This window comes from Symsagittifera roscoffensis, chromosome 3, assembly GCF_963678635.1.
Source record: "Symsagittifera roscoffensis chromosome 3, txSymRosc1.1, whole genome shotgun sequence".
In the NCBI taxonomy this organism is placed as follows: domain Eukaryota; kingdom Metazoa; phylum Xenacoelomorpha; order Acoela; family Convolutidae; genus Symsagittifera; species Symsagittifera roscoffensis.
In genome coordinates, this window is record NC_087064.1 from 35,976,789 (window position 1) to 35,992,323 (window position 15,535).

General features: G+C 32.5%; 1 protein-coding gene across 4 annotated transcripts in view; it reads left to right on the forward strand.

The window, feature by feature from the left end:
- Positions 1-15,535, forward strand: part of LOC134842571 (echinoderm microtubule-associated protein-like 2) — a 242,525-nt gene that overhangs the window by 89,174 nt on the left and 137,816 nt on the right. The gene's annotated exons all lie outside the window — the stretch shown is intronic.

A 15,535-nucleotide genomic window follows, 5' to 3' on the forward strand; every position in this document is an offset into this window, starting at 1 on the left:
GTATGTGATGATTAAACTGAAGTTCTATTAACTAACGAACTAGCTACAATGACTATATATTATTATATTTAATCATATGTAGTCAAAATTGATTTGTCGTTGGTGCTCTCTATGCAGTTTTTGAGAAATTTAAAAGACTACAAAAAGACTTCAAAACCCCACAAGGACTCTTTAAAAAATTTTAAACTTAAGTTCATTAAAAAAATTCAGTTATCAAAAAATATCGTTCTTCTAAATACTTTTTAATTGCCTGGCTCAAATCATTTTTGCTACTTTTTTAGTGTCAGGTGGCTTTCATCTTACTTTGCTTTTAGAGGAAAAGAAATCAAAATGATGAGTTTTTGCGCCGTTTTTTTGAATATTTTTCAATAAGTTTCAATTAATTTTGGTTTACTTGCTTTCCAGTCTATTTTGTGTAAAATGATGATTAGAATCCCAAGTTCAAAATTACGTCGCGCTTTTGGTGCAGTGGTAACAACTTTGCTTGCGACGACAAAGGCTCAGCGCTCGATTCCAGTCGGTGCCTCTCTTTTTGCAAACTGAAAATGTTAGTCAAATTTTTTGGAATTTAGATTTTTTCTAGCATTTTGAATATTCTTTGTAAAATTTCAATTCTTGCTGGAAAATGAGTTCCGTTTTTTGGATTTATTGAGTTTTTATTTAGTTTTTTTAGATTTTTATAAAAAATTTTCTTTGTGTTGTTTCATTTGTTCGTGATCATAGTCTCTCTATTTTGTATCGCAAGTGGTGCAACGCTCTGTAGTGCAAAAATGTTTCATTTTGTATCGCAGGAGTTATTCAATTGCTTTTCATTTTAGTTTCAAACAAAATTGATGATTACACAAGCATACATAATGTTTTCTTCCAAACAAGTACCTTACCGATTTTTAAAAATGCAACAATGGAAAACCTGCCTGCGCTCCTGGGAGCCCGCAATTTCCAACAGTCTCTTTTTACCTTACTCGACGTTCTACGGCCTTCAACAAATTTCAGTGGGGGAATTAATAATCTTTTTTTAAAACAGTTCTAAGTAAAAAAAACTTCTATGCAAACCTTAAGTTAAGAGTTCAATCGAAAAAACTGTTAAGTTATCCGTAAAAGTCTTGGGAACTGTCCAATATTTGACGTTTTTGATACTCTTTGTAAAAGAGATTTTTAAATTAGAATTAGCAATTGAAAACTGCTCACACTAGCAAAAAGGTAAATCGGATTACACAGAAAAAACGGTTAGTAGTTTGTAATTTTAATTATTTTTAGCAGCAATTGGTACAAGTTGCAGTTAAATATTGTAGAGATATTTAAAAAAAACAAGTTTTTGGGACAACTTTTTCGATAACATTTGCAGCTTTAAATTACATTTAATTGTCCAGAGAGATTTTACAAGAATCTATTTTTGGAGATAATTTTATAAGGAAATTTCTCTTCAAAAATATTCATAGCAAAAAAAAGGTCAGTCAAGACCCTAAATTTATTTAAAATCTCATTTGAGGCTGCTATAATTTATTCAAAACTCTGACCAAAAACATGCTTGAAAACTGTCGGATTTATTCCAAAACTTTGGGCAAACAGTAGAGATAAAATGATACTTTTCTTGACCAAATTTGAATTTTAGTTTTAAAACTTGCTATTTCTCGCAAAAAATCAAACACAATTCAAAGCTGCCCTCAGTGTTTGGCGGAATAAAAGATGAAAGCGTTTCTCATGGAAGGTTTTTGTATGTATCGCCCGTAGCACGTGCGGGGGAAGAAGGATGAATGCAACCGTTTCTTTTTCTCCATTCTGGAAAACTACTATTAAAAGAAAAACGATTAAATCTGAGATCAAAAGTTCAATCGAAAGAACAGGTAGCGTGGTGGGGATCTTTTTGCAGAATCGGTTAAGCCCTAATTGTTCTTACCATTGAAAATGGGGAGAAACTTTGTATTCGGCTGTGTTTTAGTTTGTTTTGCTTTTTATTTTCCACGCAAAATCAGGAACCACAAATAATCATCGGACTGGGTTGAGTGATACATCATATTAAAGCCGTTACAGTCGTGTTTTGAACCGCTTTAAAAAAATCAAATTTTTTTAGTTTCGATTTATAAAGAGAGCGAGCAGTCTTTTATTAACTGCTTAAAAGCTTACAATAGCTTAATTTGAAAATTAAAAAATTAGTTTTAACTTGAGTAGCGTTAGCTTACTTTGAGTCTTTAAGCGCTTTTTTGGAATCAGAATTGTCAAAAATTCAAAAAACTTCAAAACTTCTGAAAAAAAATTGTTTTTTATTTGCTTATTTTACTATGACTGTCAAATATACTTAATCTCCAGTTTTTTGCGCAGCTTCTTTTATCACACCACGCCAAAAAAAAAACGACAATAATTTGAAAAAACTTTGTTGTATTTATTTAAGACTGTGGTCGGAACATTCTTGAGATTAGAAGTTTGAGATTAAGGATTCAACCGACAAAATGGTAGCAATGTTGACTCCATAAGAGCTACGCCCCAATTTTTGTTAAAAACCCATTTTTGGACACTTTTGTTTTTTTTTCTCCAAAATACCCAATGCAAGGTGAGATTAAGGATTCAGTCAAAACAGCAGCGAATATTTCAGCGCAAGCTATTGTGTGTAAATTATTAAACGAAAAACCTATGGCTGTAGAAAATGTCCAATTATAATGATTTGCCTGTTATTTGGAAATTTTTAGACTTTTAACAATAACTACTCTGCCAAATCTGAGATTAAAGGTGCACTCGAAAGAACAGGTGCTGCAAATTTTTTCTGCGCTCTTATTTTGTAAAACAAATTTTTCTAAACTGAATAGCCATATTTTAAAATTTTTGCCGTTTTGGAATATGTGATTAAGGGTTCAGTGGAAAGAGCAAGTTTTTGGCGAGTTCCTTGCATAAACTGGTTTGGCCAGTTGTGAAAGAAATCTGCCATTGACTTGGAAATTGTCTATTAAATGTCCTTATGACCCATTTCTTGGACTTCGTTCGAATTCCGCGAGCGATCATAATTACTTTGAGTTTGGGAAACCAATCGAACGTAAAACAGTCGAGATTTTTTTTGCAGAGGAACCCGCAATGGATTTGTGAGCTGTCGAATAGTTGACTTTTTGACCATTTTTTGGCCTTTGTTCTATTTCTTCAAAACGACCATGTCTATAATACGTTTTAGAAAATAATCGAACAGTGTTTTTAACGTGTTTTCAAAATTTTAGAAATTAATCGAACTGCGCTTCCAATTAAAACTTTTTTGTGCTTTTAATACTAATTGATGCATGGATTTGAGAAAGGTCCATTTTTTTCTAAATTTTGATATAAATTTAAAATTATGCAGTACCTTTCGCATCAGTATATCCTCCTAAAAACTGTCAGACTGGGCGCCCTGTTGGCTTTTTTTCAGATAGATGTAGCAAAATGATGCTTGCCACATCTTTTGAAAAATTATAGTATCAATTTCCAGTTTGCCCTTAGTCGGAGAAATCGGATAGGAAGCTCAAAATTTAATTTTTTCTTTACTCACGATAACTAAGATTCTTCCAGCCGTTTTTAAATCAAATTAACAGCTTCAAACTGCTCGCAAGTCGCAGTTAAATCTCGAAAGATATCTTACACAAATCATTTTTTGAAAATATTTAATGAGGAAAAAGTCTCCTCAAAAATGATTATCTCGAAAAAGAAAGTGAATCAAGATCCTGAAACTATTCGATTGATCTAAGAATTTATGCAACTTCTGGCCATTAAACAGGCAACTAAAATTGGATGTGTTCTTATATATTGGGCTATAGAAAAATCTAGCGGTGTGTTTCATGGGTGTGAATTTGCCTACCTATTTTAATAACATTGCGTATAAAGAGAAAAAGTTTGAGTTGCCAAATAAAAAGAATTGATAAGAATTTTTTTTTACTGTGGTCAACCAGTGACAAAACTCATTTTTCTGTAATCGAGGTGAAACTCGTTTTCTCTGCAGCTCAGAGCACGACAAAAAAGTATTTCAAAAAATAATATACTCAACCAACTTCGACGTATAGTTTTGAAACTTTTTATTGCATGCAAAAAATCAAACAACTCTTTTTGCACTCAAATTTGATGAAATTGCTTTTTAATCTTTTTATATTGCTTGCAGAAAATCAAAACTGAAACATCACTCAGAGCCTTATCTTGTCCTCGGTGAAAGTATTTTTCCCTAAAAACTACGCAATTTTGTGCATTTCTATAGAAAAAATTATATGATGTTACCCGTAGTGTGCGAAGGGGGATGGAAGCTTACGCTTCTTTTCTCGACTCTGGTTGCTAAGTTTTTTCAAAGAGCCAACCTTTGCTACTGTTTTACGATATCGTGTTTTTTTGGATGACCAACCCTAGCATCATTAAAAAGTTAAAGGTACCGTCAGCCTCATTATTCACAAAACTTGAGATTTTTATGTAAAATTTTTTCAAAAAGTGCCCAAAAACGTTTTTTTATGCAGCATTAAAACTTTTCTAAAATAGGATCTTAACAGCATTGTTGTCAGGCAAAATTATTTGAGAAACCACTTAGTTGAATGAGTTTGTAGCAGCAATCCTTAATTTATTCACAAACAAAATATGATCATTTTAAAGAAAATAATATTCAAGTAGTTTCAACAGCCCTGATTCTAAATCTTTTGAATCAAAAAAATTCCAAGAGTAGAGTAGTAATTTAACAAATATTTATCGTGATTTTTCATGGAGTTGCCGCAAAAATAAGCATGAATTAATTAAACACTAAAAAATGTATTAGAGCCGCAAATGAACGTTTTGAAAAAAAAAATTTTGATTTACAAATAACATTTAAATTCAAGTGAGTAAAAAAATTGTATATACAATTTTGGCTTAGATTTTATCAGAAGTTTTATGTTTAAATCCGGAGTGGAGAAAATAATGAAAATTTTTGCTCTTTAAAGTATGACAATTTAGATGCTGAAATTCTGAGCCTGAAAGGAATAAAAATCGTTTGTGATTAATTTCGTAAAATAAGAAAATATGCTGCCGGTTTGGCTAATATAAACTTCTTACTGCGTGCTTATTTATTCAGTTTCCTCTGATTATGAGTTTAGTCAATCCGAGCTCAAATTTATTTCAACTCGATTTTGAGGATAACCGTAATTGGTCCAAATAGTAAGGCACTAAGCGAATATTATATCAAAACTTTTCATACTGTATTTTGACGGGGAGCGGGTGTTGAAAAGTTGTTAGATTGAGTTTTTGTTCCGACTTTTGAAGAAAGTGATGGAATATTTGTGCTCGGGCTGGTTTTTTTGCAGACAAGATCCGACCCTTTCACTGGCCAATTTTCACGGATTATTTTATACCATCTGAAACTTATTAGTGTCTTGAGCTCAAATTGAAAAAAAAATGTATTTCACTTGTGATCAATTTTTGAAAAATTATAGAGGTTTAAAAATTCCCAATGTGAGACAATTAACGCGCACTATGTTTCATCCTATTATTACGGAGCTTTGAGCGAGTCTTAATGCGTGTTAGAAATCGTTTCAAATTGAACTGAGTTTTAATTGAACTAATAATACTTTGCCATATGCAAAGTACATTATTTTTTTTACTTTACATAGCATGTGGGGGGTTGATTTTTATTAAGTCATTATTATATTATTATTATTATTTTTATAAAAACGCATATTGAAAAAACTAAAAAGCAGTCAGAGCATTCAGGGCTTCACTCTGATACGAGCATAATTTTCGAGTTGTACAGCGGGAAATGATTCCAGATTTTCTTGATTATTTCAAATACGAATTGTATTGCTTAAAGCAAGTGAACGCCATGGGAATCAAAAGCTATATATGAGATTTTCCGGTGTTTTTTTCCACATCTGGACTTTTATTGCTCAGAGAAGCTCTAATTTCTTTGAGCACGTGGAATGATTCTTATTTATTTTGTAGCCGGTTTGCTATACATTTGTTTTTTTTAAACTGCATAATTGTACTACGTAAGTTCCGAATAATGTGAACCGGAACTATATGATGTGTTTATTTAAATTATCCTGGTCAATAAAGATAAACAAGACTGCTCGTTTCAGGGCGAAGCCCTGAATGTTCCGACTGCCTTTTAAGGTTTTACGGAGCAGTAATAACATCAAAAAATTAAATGTAATAAAATAAAATGAAATTTTTTTCTTCTAAAATTTGAAAGTTTTTATGAAAATCATCTCCCCACACGCCATATAAAGTACAAAAAGATAGATTTAGCTCCTTTTAACAAATCAATTATGGCAAATAAGCTTCTTTCAAACAATTTGGAACAATTTTAAGACGGATTAAATCTCAGCTTACGCGTTAATAGCGCGAAATATATCGCGCGTTAATTGTCCCAAATTGGCCAAAATGGCAATCTGTAAACCCCCATAACTTTACGAAAAATGATCACAGGTGAAATATCTTTTCAAATTTGAGCTCAGGATAACAATACCTTTCGAATGATATAAAAAAGTCCGTCAAATATAGCTAGTTAAAAAGTCGAAATTTGTCTGAAGAAAAAAAAAAACCCACCCCGAGCACAAATATTCCCTTACTTTCGTACCGAAAGTCGGAACAATAAAAGATGGGACAAATAAAACTAACCTGGTTGTGGCGCTTGAAGTTGAGCTCGTTGTGTCCGACACTAAAAAAGAATAACTTTTTCATTAATTCTTAAAAACTTTCGCTTAAAAACCCAGTTGCTCCATCTATTGAAAACAAAAACAACCGTTTTGGAAAAAATTTCGTGGAGCGCTTGGCCCCTTGTTAAAGCTAGTCTCGACATCGTTCTTTAATAAAATCTCTATATTATTATATTGTAATTGTATATAATATAAATATTATTTGGCGCCATTGACGAGTCGTGAGCTTCGTTTGTTCGTTCATACGTTCGGTGAAGATACTGAATGATCTAAACAGAAAAAAATGAACCATGATGATAATAAAATGAGATTTTGAGAACAGAAGAAATGAGATCGATACTTATCTTGGATCCAATTTTGTAGCGTTTTCATCAACTGGTGATTTTTCACATGACAAAAAACTATTGTAACTATTTTCCAATATGTGTTTGCACTTTTTTGCGCGATCAAATTTGAAAAAACTTTGTAGCATCTCTCATTGTATTTTTTGTTCAACTTTTTGTGAACAATTTATTCAAACTTTAATTTTACTTATTGATTTTCTTCGCCTGAAGTTGGCAACTGATCTGAACACTAATATGTTATAAAATGATTGGAACTAAAATTAAAAATTGAACCAGCTTTTTCCGTTTTTCGCCCCAGGAAACGCAAGCTGCTATCATTTTTCCTTCTCTGTGGATCCCCCTTGGAGACCCACTGCTGCAGTTGAAGTCACAATTGGCTTCAGATTGGTTCACGAGTGGTACGCTTAGTGTGGGGTCAGCGGCTTTCGTGATTCTCTCTCAGTTTTATTTCGAGAAGGTGCTGAGAATATAACTGTCTTTGCAATCGATTGACATACGCTTTTTCGATTCACGGTTCGGTTATCATCACCGCAACGTGTGATGTAAATCTTAACTTAGTTTTTTGCTTCCTTTTTTCAATGCAACTTTGAACTACTGTAGCCATTTTAAACAAACTAAACTGCACTAAATAAACTTAAAGAAGCTTACTTAGAAGTGTTGTTTACTGCAAGATTTTTTTGGCGAAGAACGAATTGCGAAATCATATCCTAATGGCGTTCTAGTTTGACTCCTAGGCAATTCCGTCACAACTATCAAATGAAGCAAGAAAAATTAAAACATTTGCAATTTAAAGACAGTCAATTTTTTCGTATACTTTTCACTAGTCTAATTAATAGACAAATACAAGACAACTCGGGTCGAGGTCCCTAACTAATGTCCACACTTTGTGGTTCGCGCGGCATCCGCGTTGGTCGCGAAATTTGCGGCTGAATTTGGGTCGCAATATTTCGGTCGCGCCATCTCCGTTTTGGTCGCGAAAGTCGCGACGGATCATTGTGGTCTGGAAAGTCCGGAAACGCCAAGTTTTGGTCGCGAAAGTCTGGACATGCCTAAATTCGTTCACAAAAGTCAAAAATATGTCCCAAAATTCTGGGAAAGGTGTCTAGGACCTCGACCCGGGAACAAGTAATACAGAAGGTTCAACCAGGTATTCTTGCAACAGAAAAATGATTATTTTAATTAAAATTTTTCAAATTTTCACTGCATTTTCACAAGTATTTTCATGAGCAAGTTTGGCAGATTCAATATGAACAGTGAACCTTCACTTTATTTTTTTCTAAAGATCAAAACATTCAACCACCTTTTTCTTAACACTGACAAAACGCTCTGAAAATTTTACGCAAAACGATCGAATCAAGAATGAAAAGATCTTAAATTTTAGCATGAATTCAGTTAAATGTATTTGTACCATTAAATTTATTGTAGACATTACAAAAACATTAAAAGAACAGAACATATCGAAGACTTCTTTTGAGCTTTATAACTCTTCGAGAGAAGCCCTTAAAACCTTGAGATTAAATAGCTGAAGCATGGGAGTATTCACGTGTAAGCAAGTGGTTTTGAAACAATAAATCCATCATATCATGATTTTTATCTGAATACAGAACGCTTATCTTTGAATGCGAAACAATAAGTTCACTTTCAGTTGTTTCAGTCACTTTGATTGAATTTTTTTTGAAAGCTCGAAAATCCTATAGCATAATTAAAGTCACATCCAACAATTTTTTTTAGTATTTATTTGCATGTTAGACAAATTGAGCCTTTTGCATCGAGCGTGAGTATCTGGTCTGGTTTGAGAATCCAAACAAAAATATTTTTGAGAAGTAACTGTTTTCTAATTTCATCAAGGTCTTTTTAAGCAAACGATTAAAAAAAATAGGAATTAAAACAGTTTTGGTATTATAATAAAAAGAACTATTTTCCCATTTTTTTTTTGCAAAAACGGAAAATTTGATTTTGCACACCAACCGTAAGCCAAAAATTCAAACTTATGTGGGATTTAGCATATACAGTGAAAAAGTTGGGAAAAATCTCGATAAAACTGATCGGGCTCTGTAACAACACCATTGATTGTGCAACAAAAATACTATACTCAACATGTGTCTTGTAATTTAATTTTTTGTCCGCAAAAACTTAAAGACATTTAAAAGTATCTGTCATTGACAATTTGGTTTCCGATGACAATTTTGATTTATATTATGATACATCAGACAAACCGGTCTCTCTTTGAGTTGTGAATTTTTTTGATGATTATTAAATTCATTAAAAAAAACTAGAAATCAGCTTACTATAGCGGTTTATTTAATTAATGTTAAAAACGAAAATTATCAAGTAATAGAATTTCTTTTTTGGAAAGCAGGAGAACTTGTTTTCAGATAAACGTTTAAAATCAATCAAGTTGATTTTTCAGTTGACCGATACTCTTAAAGATGGTCAAAAAGGGTGGTTTTTTCAATAAATTGCAGTGACTGAAATTGAAACTTTAAAGAACCGACTAACGGATCATTTGAAGAATTTTATGTAGCAAATTCGGATGTCAAACAATTATCTCAGATGCCGATAGAGGTCGATATTTTTCATTATTGAATTTATTTTTTCAAGTTAAAACTTAACCTCATCCTGATGACGACATCACCCTCACTCTTCCTATTTAAAATACCCTAGGTACTCTTATATAATTTTTGATCCATTTTGTGAATAATACGTTTTACAAGACCAAATTGTGCTCTCATAAAACGTGGAAATTAGTACCCGCATGACAAAAATGGTTTCGGATCGATATAAAATGATGTTAAATCGATTTTAAATCGATCCAAATCGGTTAATATTGTACATTTTACGAACTTAAATGGATTTTAAATCGATTTAAATCGATCTTTTTTGAAAACTTTAGATCGCTTTAAGTGTCTAAAAATTTGACGTAAATCGACTTGGATGGATTTTTTGACTCACTAAAATGCATCCGAAACTCACTAAAATCCATCCGAGTCTCACTTAAATCCATTTCAAATCGATTTAAATCGATCTATCCTTTCTTAAAAATTTTGAATCGATTTAAGTGTCTTCAAAATCAATTTAAATCGCTTTGGATGAATTTTAAGACTCGCTAGTATCCATTACTTTGCTAGCTTGGCAAAAAAAACATACACTCAATGGACAGTCAATTTTTGTAAACTTATCAGTAGTTTAATAGACAAATACAAGACAACCCGGGTCGAGGTCCCTCACTCATGTCAGCACCTTGTGGTTCGCGCCGCATCCGCGTTGGTCGCGAAATTTGCGGCTGAATTTGGGTAGCAATATTTCGGTCGCGTCATTTCCGTTTTGGTCGCGAAAACCGCGACGGATCATTGTGGTCTGGGATGTCTGGAAATGCCAAGTTTTGGTCGCGATAGTCTGGACATGCCTAAATTCGTTCACAAAAGTCTGGGCATGCCAAAAATATGTCCGAAAATTCTGGGAAAGGTATCTAGGACCTCGACCCGGGAACAAGTATTACAGAAGGTTCAACCAGTTTTTTCTGCAACAGAAAAACAATTTTTTTTTAATTGAAATTTTTCAAATTTTCATTGCAATTTTACAATTATTTTCATGAGCAAGCTAAGCAGATTCAATATGAACAGTAAGCCTCCACTATATTTTTTTTCTAAAGAGCAAAACATTGAACCACTTTTTTTTCGACCCTGAAAAAACGCTCTGAAAAATTTAACGCAAAAGCAGTCGAATCAAGACTTAAAAGATGTTAAAATTGAGCATGAATTCAGTTAAATGTATTTGTACCATTAAATTTATTGTAGACATTTCAAAAACAATGAAAGAACAGAACACATCGATGACTTCTTTTCAGCTGTATAACTTTTCGAGAGAAGCCCTGAAAACCATGAGATTAAATAGCTGAAGCATGGGAGTATTCACGTGTAAGCAAGTGGTTTTGAAACATTAAATTCATCATATCATTGTTTTTATCTAAAAACAGAACGCTTATCTTTGAAGTCGAAACGTTAAATTTACTTCCAGTGGTTCCAGTCACTTTGACTGAAATTTTTTATGAAAGCTCGAAAATCCTATAGCTTAGTTAAAGTCACATCCAAAAAGTTTTTTAGTATTGAATTGCATGTTAGACAAATTAAGCTTTTTGCATCGAGCGTGAGTATCTTGTCTGGTTTGAGAATCCAAACAAAATTTTTTTTGAGAAGTATTTGTTTTCTAATTTCACCATAAAACCTTTTTCTTTTTAAGCAAATGATCAAAAAACAGGAAATATAACAGTTTTGGTTTTACAATAAAAAAGGATTATTTTCCCATTTTTTCTGCAAAAAACGAAAATTTGATTTTGCACACCAACCGTAAGCCAAAATCTCATAACTTATGTGGGGTTTAGCATTTACAGTGTAAAACTGGGAAAAAAATTTCAATAAAACCGATCGGGCTCTGTAACAACACCATTGATTGTTCGACAAACATACTATACTCAACATGTCTCGTGTAATTCAGTTTTTTGTCCGCAAAAACTTAAATACATTTAAAAGTATCTGTCATTGACAATTTGGATGACAATTTTGATCTATATTATGATACACCAGTCAAACCGGTCTCACTTTGAATTGTAAAATTTTTTGATGATTATAAAAAAACTAGAAAACAGCTTACTATAATTTTTTTTGACTTAATAGTAAAAACGAATATTATCAAGCAAAAGAATTTCTTTTTTTTGTAAAGCAGGAGAACTTATTTTCAGATAAATGTTTCGCCTGTGTGTTGAAGTTTGTAAGTTTTGTAGCGCGAGTTTGTTTCTTCTCAGGAATATTCACAGTCTGACCAGAATCAGTAAAACAAAAATTGATTCAATTATTCTCTAATGCATCGAAAAAAAAGCTTTTATCAATTTTCATTTTGGTTTTCATTGCGAAAGAAAAAAGAAGAGGGCGGGGAGTCAAAACCTCCCGCACCCAAAATATCCTTCTTTGGTATAAAATTACGCTAATAATTTTCGGCCGACTGACTATAAATTTTTTTTCTGAAAGACTCTTTCTTCGGTGCCCAGTATACTAAATTTAACAGTGAACTTGCGCTCAAATAAATCAAAATTTTCCAAAAATAATAAAAACTGACTTTTTTGGCGGTTTCATTTTTGAAACCATGCCTGCATACAGTGAGTTTCAGAAAAAAATTGTCTCTATTGTCTTTTTGAGGAGCTCAGAAAATCATTTCATCATTTTGGCCAAAAAAATAATCGACCAACTTGCTTACATTTTTCAAAATTTGCTCAGCCTGTCACCGATAGTTGTAAATTCCATTAAACTTAGTGAAGACGCGTATATAGGTTATGGTCAATTTTTAAAAATCTTTTTGTTTTATAAACGAAAATGTTTTAAGAGTTGTTAACACTCAAGCAACTTTTTTCTTGATTGGAGTCGTTTAATTTATTTTTTTTACTTTCTTGAATTGAAAGCAAATAAGCTCGTAATGAACAAAAGTGCAAATGGGACTTTTAATTTAAAAACTTGCTTTAAAGTTTCAGAATTCCTGATTGATTCAGATTTGATTATCTTGTTTTTTCTAATTGGTTTTTATTATTATTTTAACTAAGAAAATAAATTTCAAAGAAAAAGTTTTTCAAATCCTTATAACTCACAAATGTCTTTCTTATCTTTTTCAAAACAAATCAAGTAAATTATTCTTTCAATTCGATTTGAAAATTCATATCCGTTTATCAATAGGCTAAATTTTCCAAAACATAGATAATTTCTAATGAATCGTTAACTTTTGAGCCCTTAGATATCAAATGCCTGATGCTTGGAACAATTTCAGAAACTCAAATAAAACTTTGAGTCAAGCTTGTCCATACCATTGGTCAAGCTCTTTCCTAGTGCTTGAAACATATTTGACTTCGCAGAGAAATATAACGAGTTATGAAACTCTTATAAAAGCTTTTTGATCGCAGGTTTTCAGTCACAAAACGGAATCGCGGTATTTTGAAAATCAAAGCAAAGTTCAAGTACCACGGCCCAAAATCATATATAATTATGGCTCAAAAAACTGAGGTGTACCAATTTTGTGTTTCTCGACCCCGAGAGTCTGTTGGTACAAATTTTTGGTTTTCATTTTGGGCGATCGCCAGTTTTTCTTATCAAAAGATTTAAAGGGCCGATAATCTCTAAGATTTTAAGTTTAATCTTAGTAGCTTAAAAATACAAGAAATCGGGTAGTGGCAATTGGATAATCATTGAATTTTTTCTAAAACCCACAGTAGAGAAATAATTATAAGTCAAAACATACATATTTTTTTTTGTTTTCCTTGCAGTCAAAGCAAAGGTTAAGTACAATCGAAACTGTAGTTTCTTACCGCTTCGAATTCTTTCGATCAAAATTTGTATTGCTTCATCAGAGTTAAGTTCAAAATACACTCATACAATTTTTTTTCTGTCAGAGGATTGCCAAAACCATCACACAATGCGGGAAAATTATTTAATGCACATCATTAAGTAGAATTTTTAAAATATTATCAGATCAAAAGACTATTTTTTGAAAACTACATGGGCAGTCGGCCAAAATGAAAACAGAGAATTAATACCACACCGTTCTGTTTAAGCATTGCTCTTTACAGCTTCCTCAATTCTGTTTCGGTATGATTAACTTAGCTTTTGAGCTGCTTCAAAATCAAAGCACATATGAACGATTAACATACGATTAGGAGCTCTTCGTTAAATTAGCTTTAATAAGCAAAAACTTAGAGGGAATCGACGAGACTGATAACTACTGCAACGAATGATTAGTCAAGGTTGTTTTAAATTCCATTGACCAGCCCACTTATGCCGCTGCAGCGGAGGCCTCAAAATTTGAATTAATCAGCAGATTATCGGTGCAAGTTTATTGTTCCAACTTTTGTAACAAAAATAACGGAATATTTTTGCTCGAAGTGGGTTTTTTCTTCGGACAAATTTCGGCTATATCATTCAAAAGATATTGTTGTCCTGAGCTTAAATTTGAAAAATTATTTCACCTGTGATCATTTTTCGTAAAGTTGCCATTTTAAAGATTGCCATTTTGGCCAATTTGGGACAACTAAGCGCGATATATTTCGCGCTATTATCGCGAGAGCGGAGATTTATTCCGTCTTAGAAGTCGTTCCAAACTAAATAAAAGAAGCTTATAATACTACGAGCCCTTTTGTATCACCGCATTTATCACATTGTACTTTATATGACTTGTGGGAGGTAATTTTTACAAAAAAAAGCTCAATTTAATTTTTAATTACTTTTAACTTTTTCATGTTATCACTGCTCCATAGAGCTTAAAAGGCAGTCAGAACATTCAGGGCTTCGCCTTGATACGAGCAGTAGTGTTCATATTCACTGTCAAATTGCGCAATCTAGATACAAATTGCGGAACCTGGAATTAAACTGCGGAATCCAGAGACAAAAAAAAACAATCAAAATAAGAAAAACTGATGAGTCCTGGGAAAACTTGCAGAATTTGCTTCAACTGTCAAATAGAGTTTGCATTTGATTTCAACGAACAAATTGGTTCGTTGAATTTGGTTTAAACTTCCTTATTTTCTGTTCAGAATTTCGTAACGAAAATAACGGAATATTTGTGCTCGGGTGGGTTTTTTCTTCAGACAAATTTCGACTTTGTAATTTAATTAGTCTTTTTTGACGGAATTTTTAAAAGTCAATCGAAAGGTATTGTTGTTCTGAGCTTAAATTTGAAAAAGTATTTCACCTGTGATCACTTTTTTGCAGAGTTATGGGGATTTAAAGATTGCATTTTTGGCCAGTTTGGGACAATTAAGGCGCGATAAATTTCGCGCTATTAAAGCGTAAGCAGAGATTTAATCCTTCTTAAAAGTCGTTCTAAATTGGTTAAAGGAAGCTTATTTGCCAAATTGATTTGTTAATGGGAGCGAAATCTATAAGTTTGTACCTTTTGTGGGTAGATTATTTTCACAAAAATCTCATTTTTTTCCTTTTATTTTGCTACATTTAATTTGTTTCATGTTATTACTGCTCAATAGACCTTACAAGGCAGTCGGAACATTCAGGGCTTCGCTCTGATACGAGCAGACTTGTTAGATTATATAGACAAGCGATTCTAGATTATGAACTTTGAGTCAAGCTTGTCCATACCATTGGTCAAGTTCTCTTTCCTAGTGCTTGAAACATATTTGACTTCCGCAGAGAAATATAACGAGTTATGAAACTCTCATAAAAGCTTTTTGATCCCAGGTTTTCGGTCAAAAAACGGAATCGCGGCATTTTGAAAATCAAAGCAAAGTTCAAATACCACGGCCCAAAATCATATAGAACTATGGCTCAAAAAACTGAGGTCTACCAATTTTGCGTTTCTCGAACCCGAGAGTCTGTTGGTACAAATTTTTGGTTTTCGTTTTGGGCGATCGCTACTTTTGTTATCAAAAGACTTAAACGGCCGATAATATCTAAGATTTTAAGTTTATCTTAGGAGCTTAAAAATACAAGAAATCGAGTAGTGGCAATTGAATAACCATTGAATTTTTTCTAAAACCCACAGTAGAGAAATAATTATAAGTCCAAGTATACATAATTTTTTTTG